The sequence below is a fragment of the Oryctolagus cuniculus genome, chromosome 4, assembly GCF_051225735.1.
Source record: "Oryctolagus cuniculus isolate XC-2025 breed Fujian yellow rabbit chromosome 4, ASM5122573v1, whole genome shotgun sequence".
Classification (NCBI taxonomy): Eukaryota; Metazoa; Chordata; class Mammalia; order Lagomorpha; family Leporidae; genus Oryctolagus; species Oryctolagus cuniculus.
Genome location: NC_142870.1, coordinates 16,902,197 through 16,913,726, shown reverse-complemented (window position 1 = coordinate 16,913,726; position 11,530 = coordinate 16,902,197). Strand labels below are relative to the sequence as shown.

At 40.8% G+C, this 11,530-nt stretch overlaps 1 long non-coding RNA gene and 1 pseudogene across 1 annotated transcript in view; one reads left to right on the top strand and one right to left on the bottom strand.

Annotated features, from left to right (window-relative positions):
- Positions 1 to 215: 215 nt before the first annotated feature.
- The window catches only part of LOC149126921 (uncharacterized), a 32,286-nt gene continuing 20,971 nt past the window's right edge, over positions 216 to 11,530 (bottom strand). Inside the window, exon 4 of the long non-coding RNA XR_016232068.1 lies at positions 216 to 358. This is a non-coding gene — a long non-coding RNA (uncharacterized LOC149126921). The remainder of the gene's footprint in view (positions 359 to 11,530) is intronic.
- On the top strand, positions 5,274 to 6,029 carry LOC108177911 (nucleophosmin pseudogene; annotated as a pseudogene).

Here is an 11,530-nt window from a genome sequence, read left to right as displayed (position 1 = left end):
ATAAAATATTATTTGTTCACCTTTAAATCCTCTGACTATATCTCTATTGAGCACTATCTTTATACGTTGTTTGTGATCAAGTATAAAGCTGGGTATGACAAAATTTTGAATATTTTATGATTTATTTTTATGTGATTCAAGGAGGAAAATGTCCAGCTTCAAGGAAACAGCTGGATGCCCACTTTTTGATTTCTCTAAGTAATAGCATTTTCCAAGAACACTTGAGTCTTTTGGTGTACATTCAGAGACTTACATGATAGCTTTGCCAATCTTGTTTTAGCATATGCTGTGACAGTTCATGTGCGATTGTACTTTCCAAGACAGCAAAACTCCTATGGTGGTATCCATTGGCCCAGACCTACAATTGATTGGAAGATCAAAACAGGGTCACCAAGTCTGAATTATTTGCCTCTTGCCTCCAAGTAGGCTCCTTTGTTTTAAAGCAATGATGTTTATATAAACACCAGAGTGAGCCATCTTATTCTGACATACGTGTGAAATTCTCAAACTACACAACTTGGACTGCTTAGTGTTGTGACAGAACAACTAACCCAACCACTGAAAAGTTCAGTTAAAAGCAAAGACTTAATGTAATATTTTTCTATTTTAACATAATGCAAGCAAGGAAAGAACACATAAGTTCTGTTCAGGATACACTCAGTCCCTCCCCTGTGTGTATCCTGATTTGACTGATCCTGCTCTGTGCCTCTACATTGAAACTCTAAACCCTGTTTATTCACAGCCATAAAGAAGTCTCCAAAACACATGGAAAATACATTTGATGAAAAAAGTTGTGCATGTATTTCAAAAAATTACACCAAAATAAACTCATATTCTAATTCTATTTACCAAAAACTTTTTGAAGTACCTCGTGTGTGTGTGTGTGGATGGATGGATGAATGGATAGATAGATTGGTTGATTGATTCATATATGTGTATTAAAGGATTCTGAGGCCTCTAAAGATTTGAAAAGTGCTAAATAATCCCTGTATTTAAAAAAATAGAGTATTATTGTCAATTTCTGGGTAAATTTTCTTTTAGAAAAGTCCAGTTTTCAATGCCTTCAAATTCATGCTGTTTGCTAACTATCTCATGCTTTAAAAGTATAAAAAAAAAAAAAAAAAAAAAAAAAAAAAAAAAAGAATAAATAGGTATCCTAAGTAAAATGAACTGTGGCTCTTTATTGACTAACCTTTCACTCACCTCATATAGACTCTCTCCCAGTAAAAATAAGGCAACACAATGAGAAGAATAGACACAAAGGGTATATAGAAATATGTGTAGAGCAGACAGATACGTGTGCCAGATTAGGAACAGTTGCCAGGAGAAAAAAAAAAAGGGAGGCACCAGCCCCATACTAGTGCCCAAGGCAAATTCTGGCAGCAATACCCTACACACAGGATGTACTCTCTAGACATGCATGAATTACTCACACAGAAGAACATGATACTAAGAAGGAAATGTAAGGTTTAAAAAAAAAAAAGGAAACATAAGGTTAAAAAAAAACTAATCGTAGTTTTCACCTAGTTCCCTCAGTATTATCCAGAGAAACATAATAAATAGGCTCTATATTTAGATGGAGAAGCAAAAGAGCAGGTGGAGAGGGAGGCAGATTTACTTTAAGAAAGGACTTGAAGGCTGGAGCTGCGGCTCACTGGGCTAATCCTCCGCCTTGCGGCGCTGGCACACCAGGTTCTAGTCCCGGTCGGGGCGCCGGATTCTGTCCCGGTTGCCCCTCTTCCAGGCCAGCTCTCTGCTGTGGCCCGGGAGTGCAGTGGAGGATGGCCCAAGTCCTTGGGCCCTGCACCCCATGGGAGACCAGGAGAAGCACCTGGCTCCTGCCTTCTGATCAGCGCAGTGTGCTGACCGCAGTGCGCCAACTGTGACAGCCATTGGAGGGTGAACCAACAGCAAAAGGAAGACCTTTCTCTCTGCTCTCTCTCTCACTGTCCACTCTGCCTGTCAAAAAAAAATTTTAAAAAAAAAGAAAGGACTTGAGCAGTTGTGGGGGGCTGGCATTTCTGAAATACATAGGCAAGCCAGCAAGAGGGATATCCAGGTCACAGTTGATGTGACAGCCTTGAGTCCCAAATCCATAGGACAGGATAGGCTGACTGGAAACTCCAGCAGGATTTCTTGAAGCAGCAGTGGATCTGCTCTAGCAAAACTGAGACTTTGGTCTTAAGACCTTCAACTGATTGGGTGAGGTCCTCCCCCCACCCCACCCCACCCCCTGTTATGGAGAGTGATCTGCTTTACTGAAAATCAACTAATTGTAAAAGTCAATTAAATCTAAAAAATATCTTCACAGCAATATCTAGACTCATGTTCAAGCAAGGAACTCAACAGCATAACCTAGCCAAGGTGAAAAGGCCTGTTCACAATCTCACTCCATTCTCTTTTCTACTTTCTACTACTGCAAGTCAGCTTCTATCACAAATACCCTTGGCACAAAACTGTTTACACTTGACTTTTATGTCCTTATTGAAACTATCATAAAGTTAAGATGACAGATTGCCTTTGCTGACACGTATTTTCTCTCTTGTGAGATGTTGTTGTGGGTCAGAGTCGATCTCAGTAGCTAAAGCATATGATACCAGCACATGAAGAGATACAACAGAAAAAAAAAAAGAGAGAGAGAGAGAGAGAGAAACAGGGGGCCAGCGCTGTGGCTCAGTGGGTTAAAGCCCTGGTATGCAGTGTTAGCACCCCATATGGGCACTGGTTTGAGGCCTGGCTGCTCCACTTATGATCCAGGTCTCTGCTATGGCCTGGGAAAGCAGCCCAAGTCCTTGGGCCCCTGCACCCACATGGGAAACCCAGAAGAAGCTCCTGGCTCCCGGCTTCAGATCAGCACAGCTCCGGCCATTGCACCCATTTGGGGAGTGAACCAGCAGATGGAAGATCTTCTCTCTCTCTCTCTGCCTCTGCCTCTCTGTAACTGCTTTTCAAATGAATAAATAAATATTAAAAAAAAGAGAGAAATCAAAGTCTCTAAATAAATCCACCTCCTTGCAGGTAGTCACCATATGATCCAGATGGCGTATCAAACCAATGAACGGAAAGGTCCTATTGAATTAATGGTTTCAGAAAAACTAGGCAGACAATTAGAAAGATTAAAATAAGATAAATTTAAAAAGCAGAAGGCTGGCATTGTGGCTCAACATGTTAAGCCCATATCAGAGCTGGGCTCGAGTACCAGCTGCTCCACTTCCAATCCAGCTCCCTGCTATGGCCTGGGAAAGCAGCCAAAGATGACCCAAGTGCTTTGAGCTGAAGGAGTCTGCGACTATTACAATTCTTTTTCTCCATCAGGTTCATGTCTCTCATCCATGAAGAATAGAGAAGGAAGAATGGACATCCAAGTGTGTAAAACTGAAGTAGTTTATTGAAATAAGTTAGAGAAAGCAAAAGTGAAAAACTTCCAGTTGCGCCAAAAGGGGTCCCTGGAGTGGAGAGCCATTGAGAGCTGATTATCCAGGGGTTTTCATAGGCTGTAAAAGGGGAGCTCTCATTATTGGCCCAGGAGAGGGATACATTTTATTGGTTAATTGGGTGAAAGTTCCAATCAAACTTGATAGACACAACAGAAAACACATGAAAAGTTCCCCCAAGATGCATAAAATTCTCAGTACCTAGATCAGTTACAGCAGCACACAAAAACCTTGATTAAAAGGACTAGCACATAACACCAACATCTTTCACAGAACTCAGCTGCTTGACTTTCCTCAGCTCCCTGAAACTCCAGATGGTGGGGAGGGACTCATTGTCCTGATCTACCTAGCCAGCAGTCTCTCTTTTTTGGGCCCTGCTGCCCACATGGAAGACTCTGATGGAGTTCCAGGCTCCTGGTTTTGGCCTGGCCTACCCTCAACCATTGCAGCCATTTGAGGATTGAACCAGCGGAAGGAAGAGCTGTCTCTCCCTCTCTCTGACATTTAAATAAATAGACACATATTTAAAAAAAATAAAATTGGATCCATAATTCACATTTTTTAAGTGAGACAAATTACAAATGGGCCAAAGACCCTTAAGGCATACGGATCCGGCTAAAAAGCCCATGAGAGTATTTCAGGCATTCTGGCAAAAAAAAAAAAAAAAAAAAAAACCCTAAATGAAAGATCTCCGCAAGTGAGATCCCAGTGGAAAAAACAAGTCATCAGAGAAGGAGGTACCTTTCTCTGCAGGGAGGAGAGAACTTCCACTCTTACTACGACCTTGTCTAAATATGATCAGAGTCGGTGAACTCAAAAGGCTTCCATAGCCTTGGAAACTCATGACAAGAGCCTACGGTGATTACTGATGCCATAAACAAGAGTGTCAATTTGTTAAGTCAACAACAGGAGTCACTGTGCACTTACTTCTCATGTAGGATCTCTGTCCTTAATGTGCTGTACAGTGTGATTTAATGCTATAACTAGTACTCAAACAGTATTTTTCACTTTGTGTTTCTATGTGGGTGCAAACTGTTGAAATCTTTACTTAATATAAGCTAAACTGATCTTCTGTATATAAAGAGAATTGAAAATGAATCTTGATGTGAATGGAAGGGGAGAGGGAGCGGCAAAGGGGAGGGCTGCGGGTGGGAGGGAAGTTATGGGGTGGGGGGGGGGAAGTCATTGTAATCCATAAGCTGTACTTTGGAAATTTATATTCATTAAATAAAAGTCAGGCCGGCGCAGCGGCTCACTAGGCTAATCCTCCACCTAGCGGCGCCGGCACACCGGGTTCTAGTCCCGGTCGGGGCGCCGGATTCTGTCCCGGTTGCCCCTCTTCCAGGCCAGCTCTCTGCTGTGGCCAGGGAGTGCAGTGGAGGATGGCCCAGGTGCTTGGGCCCTGCACCCCATGGGAGACCAGGAAAAGCACCTGGCTCCTGGCTCCTGCCATCGGATCAGCCTGCTGCGCCGGCCGCAGCGCACCCGCCGTGGCGGCCATTGGAGGGTGAACCAACGGCAAAGGAAGACCTTTCTGTCTGTCTCTCTCTCTCACTGTCCACTCTGCCTGTCAAAAAAAAAATAAAAATAAAAAAAATAAATAAATAAATAAAAAATAAATAAAAGTCAGAAAAAAAAAACACAAATGGGCCAAAGATTTTTATAGTTAAAAAATTAAATCACAAATGTCCTCTTTTAAACAGAGAAGAACCCTTTGTTTCAAAACTCTTATGACTGTCCTGGTGAGATTCAAGCCTGTGGTGGCTGTTCTTTGCAGCACTGGGCATTTATCTCTGCATTCTCTCCCAGCTAAGTGTATTCTACCTTCCCAAGGAAGATTCGATGGACATGGACATAAGCTCCCTCAGGCCCTAGAACTATCTTTTTGATTGTGAACTACAGGCTAACAGATTATCACTTGAAAGTGGACCATGTTGAAATGAGCACCAGTCATCTTAAGAATGGTCAGTCTAGATATTGGTGCAAAGGATGAACTGCACATTGTTGGAGCAGAGGCAATGAATCATGAGGGAGGGCCAACTACAGCAAAACTGTCAACTTTGAAAATGTATGTACAATCAACTGTTTCCCTTGGGGGCTCAGAAATAACATTGCCTAAAGTCTTCAGTTTGAAATGTGGTTCAGGGCCTATGCAAAATAGTGGGCAGCACTTAGTAGCTATGGAGGAAGATGCCAAGTCAGAAGATGAAAAGGGAGATGTGAAGCTATTAGTATATCTGGAAAGTGACCTACTCCTGAAGGTGGCAGCAAGTTGCCACAGAAAAAAATAAAACTTCCTGTTGGGGAAGATGACAAAGAAGATGATAATGATCATAATGAAGATGATGACGATGAAGATTTTGGTGATGAAGAAACTGAAGAAAAAACTCCAGTAAAGAAATCTATATGAGATACCCCAGCCAAAAATGCACAAAAATCAAACCAGAATGAAAAAGACAAAATCATAACCAAGATCAAAAAGTTAAAAGTTCCAAAACACCAAAGGGACTTAGTCCTATAGATATTAAAGCAAAAATAGAAGCAGTCTTGGGCTCTAGTGGTAAATTAACCTCAAAGAGTGAGAGAGGAAAATGAGCAAAATATTGACCATAATGAGTATCACCACCAATCCACACCGAAGTCTTCTGTTTTAGTCTCCGTACTCCTTCCTGATTTGTCATCCACACCCCCTCCCAGACTGGAAGCAATTTCTTGACTAAAGCACTTTCCTTTCCCTTGCTGTGATTCAGTGAACATGTCACATTGCTCTCTATTACACATGCCTATGCCTCGTCTCTTTAACCACATTTTAATCATCTTCGTATCTCCTTAGCTGCTTAAGAAATGTTTCAATGATAAATAAAAGTCTTGTGACATTCAAGATTGCAACAGCAGAGCATTAAGATAATAATGGGTCCCCTTGTAAGCATGGGCTTCCATGACTGCCCCAGTCACCCACCCATGCGGTTGGCCCTGGAATTACTGGATTCCAATGCATCCAATTCAAAATCTGGGAGTAATAAAGAACTCCCTTTGTAATTTTGGGCCGGAGATGATCTTCTTACTTCAATTTAAAATCAATAAATTGGGCTAGATGCTGTAGTATAGCCAGTAAAGCTGCCACCTGCAGCACCAGCATCCCATATGGAGGCCAGTTAAAGTCCTGACTGCTCCACTTCTGATCCAGCTCCCTGCTAATGGCCTGGGAAAGCAGAGAAGGATGGCCCAAGTTCTCGGGCCCCTGAATCCACATGGGAGACCCAGAGGAAGCTCCTGGCTCCTGGCCTTGGATCAGCCCAGCTCTGGCAGTTGCAGCCATTTGAGGAGTGAACTAGAAGATGGAAGATCTCTTTCTCCCTTGCTTTGTCTGTAACTCTGCCTTTCAAATAAATAAATATATCTTTTTAAAAATCAATAAACTATATAAGGAAAAATTTGATGACATAAAACTTCTGCACAAATCTCAAAAGCAAATCGAAGGAAAATGAGTAAAAAATGTGAAACATATTTAAAAAGGCTAATCTCCCTTACACAAAAAGATCACCAAGAAATCAATTAGGAAAAGACCAAAACAATATGGATAAATTATACAAAGAGATAGTACAGAAAAAGAGTGTTATATTAGGTTGTTTCATTTGAAATTGTAGCCTTTGTATGTCAAAAATGTATGAAAACTGGGAATTTCATATGATTCAAATTAATTGTTATTAAAGATGTGAACCAATGTTCAACTCCACTCATAATAGAAGAAACACAAATCAGAACATCACTATTGGATTAGCAAACCAAAAACCAAGAAGTTTTGAAACACATTGGTGAGGTTAAGGGAAACTGAGGAGCTCACACATCACACATTGGTATAAATTAATCTATCTTAGAGGCCAATTTGACACACCTATTGAAATTAAACATATATATAATTTTGAAATATTAGATGGAAAATTTAAGCATAGAATAGTGTGTGTTGGCCAGCACCGTGGCTCACTAGGCTAATCCTCTGCCTGCAGTGCCTGCACCCCAGGTTCTAGTCCCAGTTGGGGCACCGGATTCTGTCTCACTTGCTCCTCTTCCAGTCCAGCTCTCTGCTGTTGCCCAGGAGTGCAGTGGAGGATAGCCCAGGTCCTTGGGCCCTGCACCCGCATGGGAGACCAAGAGGAAGCACCTGGCTCCTGGCTTTGGATTGGCACAGCACGGCGGGTGCAGCACGCTGGCCTTAGCAGCCACTTGGGGGGCAAACCAACAGAAAAAGGAAGACCTCTCTCTCTCTCTCTCTCTCTCTCATTGTTTAACTCTATCTGTCAAAAAAAAGAATAGTGTGTGTTGTTACATCTTGCATAAAATAAAAAGAAGAGAAATAAGATTCTACAAGTATATCTACAAGTATATTTCTTTTGTAGGCTTAAAGAAACTTTGGAAGATTATAACACAAGAAATTATAACACCAGAGGGAAGGTATTAGAAATAGGGAGCAGAGAATTAAAAAGAAAAATCTTCTTACCAACTGCTTAATAATTTTAGCATTTTGAAGCAGGGGAATATATTGCCTATTCAAAAAAACCTTAATTTAAATAAATTAGTCTTGGGACTGATTTAAAAAGACTATGTAGTAGATATCTATTTGTATCATCTATGCCTAGGGTTACTATTTTTTTAACATTTATTTAATAAAAATAAATTTCCAAAGTAGAACTTTTGGATTATAGCGGCTTTTCCCCCCATAACCACCCTCCCACCAGCAACCATCCCATCCCCCCTCCCTGTCCCATCCCATTCTTCATCAAGATTCATTTTCAATTATCTTTATATACAGAAGATTGATTTAGTATATACTAAGTAAAGATTTCAACAGACTGCACCCACACAGAAACAAAAAGTATAAAGTACTGTTTGAGTACTAGTTATACCATTAATTCACATAGTACAATACATTAAGGACAGAGATCCTACATGGGGAGTAAGTGCACAGTGACTCCTGTTGTTGATTTAACAATTGACACTCTTAATTGTGAAGTCAGTAATCACCCTACGCTCTTGTCATGAGTTGCCAAGGCTATGGAAGCCTTCTGATTTCACCAACTCTGATCTTATTTAGACAAGGCCATGGTCAAAGTGGAAGTTCTCTCCTCCCTTCAGAGAAAGGGACCTCCTTCTTTGACGGCTCCTTCTTTCCACTGGGATCTCACTCACAGAGAGCTTTCATTTAGACTTTTTTTTTTTGCCAGAGTGTCTTGGCTTTCCATGCCTGAAATACTGTCATGGGCTCTTCAGCAAGATCCAATTGCCTTAAGGGCTGATTCTGAGGCCAGAGTGCTGTTTAGGACATCTGCCATTCTAAGAGTCTGCTGTGTATCCTGCTTCCCATGTTGGATCATTCTCTCCTTTTTAATTATATCAATTAGTATTAGCAGACACTAGTCTTGTTTATGTGATCCCTTTGACACTTAATCCTATCATTATGATCAATTGTGAACTGAAACTGATCACTTTGACTAGTGAGATGGCATTGGTACATGTAGGGCTATCTATCTGTAGGGCCTAGTGAAAATGAAAATACAGGGCCTTGTGTGAAAAAATTCTTACAACTTTCATAGCGGTGACAGAAGAGCATTAACATAATCATGTGGTACCTTCTAAGTATGTGCTTCCATGGGACTTCCCAAGTCATGCACCCAAGAAGTTGCTCCTGAAGGTACACATGACCGGCCTCATCAATATGCCCATTTCAAAATACCAATGTAGCTCCACAACAGAAAATAGCTTGTTTCCCAGAAGGTCTCAGAAACAGAAGTCTGAAAATTTTATTTCCTTCATTTTCTCATGTTCCATATTATTTTCTAAACAACTCATCTGAATATATATATTGACAGTAACTCAATGGGACTGGCATACATATCCTTAAATCTCAGGCTTTGGAACAAAATTGTCTTGGATCACAAGTTTATCATCATCCAAAATGATAGAAGTTTTAGCATTATGGTACAGAGGGTTAAGCCACTGCTTGGGACACCTGCATCCACATTGGAGTGCTAGTTGAAGTCCCGGCTATTCTACTTCCATCGAGCTATCAGCTTATGTGCCTGGGAGGCAGTAGGTGGTGGCTCTAGTAATTGAGTTCCTCCCTGCCGTGTGGGGGACTCAGGCAGAGTTCCTGGCTTCTGGCTTTGGCCTGACCCATCCTAAATATTCCAGCCATTTGAGGAGTGACGCAACAGATGGAAGATCTTTCCCTTTCTCTGTCTCTTTCACTCTTTGTGTCATTGTTTTTCAAATAAATGAATAAATCTTTTACAGTTATATAATTTTTATAAATGGTATTTGTATACATCACCAGATTTTTCAAAGTAATAAAAAAGTTTTTATTGTACTGCATTCAACCAAGTTGTGAAACCCAAATAAGTCCTGGAGACTAATGTGATCCAATTTCAGTCTAGTGCTGCAATCAAAGAATCATAGTTTGGCAGCCAAAAAAATAATAGAGAGAACTTGCAAGGTTTTCGTTCAGCCTCTTACAGAAAGAGACACATCCTTAGCCAAAGAAAGAAACACATCCTTAATGCCCAGGAAAACATCTTCAAAATTATCTCTCATCACTGCCTCTCTCAGATGCCTCTACTCAGCTGCTTCTCAAAATTCTCTTCTTTCCCATCACTCCTCATTCCCACCTACATAGGTTTTCCTTTCCCTACCCCATTCTTCCTATCTCCATCACTATATCTTCTTCTCATATGGTCACATGTGAATCATTCATCTGCATTTCTTGGGGACCCTGGTTATGGAGGAATGGGAGTTACAGAGCAAGACCAGAATTGTCTTTCATGAGCATGAAATTATGCATACTCATAAGCCATAATTTTTGCCCTTGATAAAATTGTCACTGCCAATATTGTGCTGTTAACAGAAGTTCTCCCAAAATGAACACAGTGTATTCCTTAGGAAAAAATCAAAACTGAAAATTGTTTTGGAATCAAGTAATGAAGAACAAGTGTTCTAAAGAATGAAGTCAACATTTTAAATGATCTTGTTAAATTAGCATGTGGTATTTATTAGCTTTGTCTCCAAAAGATAAATGCTATCTTCTCATAAGCAAGCTTTGTTTTTTGCCATGTCTTCTAGAATCAGGAGGCACAGGCAAATTTACTTGATTTTGCAATTCAGACCAGACCAAGAATTACCATATGGTACATTTGTACCACATAAGTTTAGTTAATGGTGTTCCATTAAAAAGAAAGAATAGGAAAAAGTGCAAAATAAAACATGAACATTTTGTAATTCAAAACAAAGATAAGGACAGCTAGTTTTTTTCCAGCTGTTAACAGAAAGATTCCAGTGCTCTTCATTGCAATGCTACATAATAATTTTCATTGTTCCTCACTTGCAGAAGCAAGAAAGCTGAAGCATCAAGAACTGAACAATTTCTCAGGGCATTTAAATGATGTAGAACAAAGGTAAATGTTCATTCTCAACTAAGTTGACTTCTAAGCCTATTTTATTACTGTTCCATGCTGCGGACCAATGAAATCCTATTTGTGTTTCCGAATTCTGAGCTTGAATAATAACTCTAATGCCAAGTTCACAACAGTGCTAGCTCCCTTCTACATTTTTCCTTCCCACCACCTGCCCATAAAACCCAGTATCATTTAGGTTCCCGAATTACATTATTAGCTATTACATGACAAAATTTAGCTTACTACCTTGCATAAAAAGATAAACTAATGAGCATGAGCTTTTCCTAATTGCCTTCAACCGTATCAACTTGTCAGGAACCTGGAGGCTGCCATCAACTAAGTTGCTTCTCAAACAATGCAACCTCAGGGGCCTGTGCTTAGGTGTAGCAGGCTAAGCCTCCACCTGTGGCACTGGCATCCCATTTGGGCGCTGGTTCATGTCCCAGCTGCTCCTCTTCCAATCCAACTCTCTACGTATGCCCTGGGAAAGCAGTGGAAGATGGCCCAAGTGCTTGGACTCCTGCACCCACATGGGAGACCCGGAAGTAGCTTCTGGCTCCTGGTTTCCAATTGGCCCAGCTCCAGCCATTGTGGCCATTTGGGGAATGAACAAGCAGATGGAAGACCTTTCTCTCTCTCTCTACATCTTAA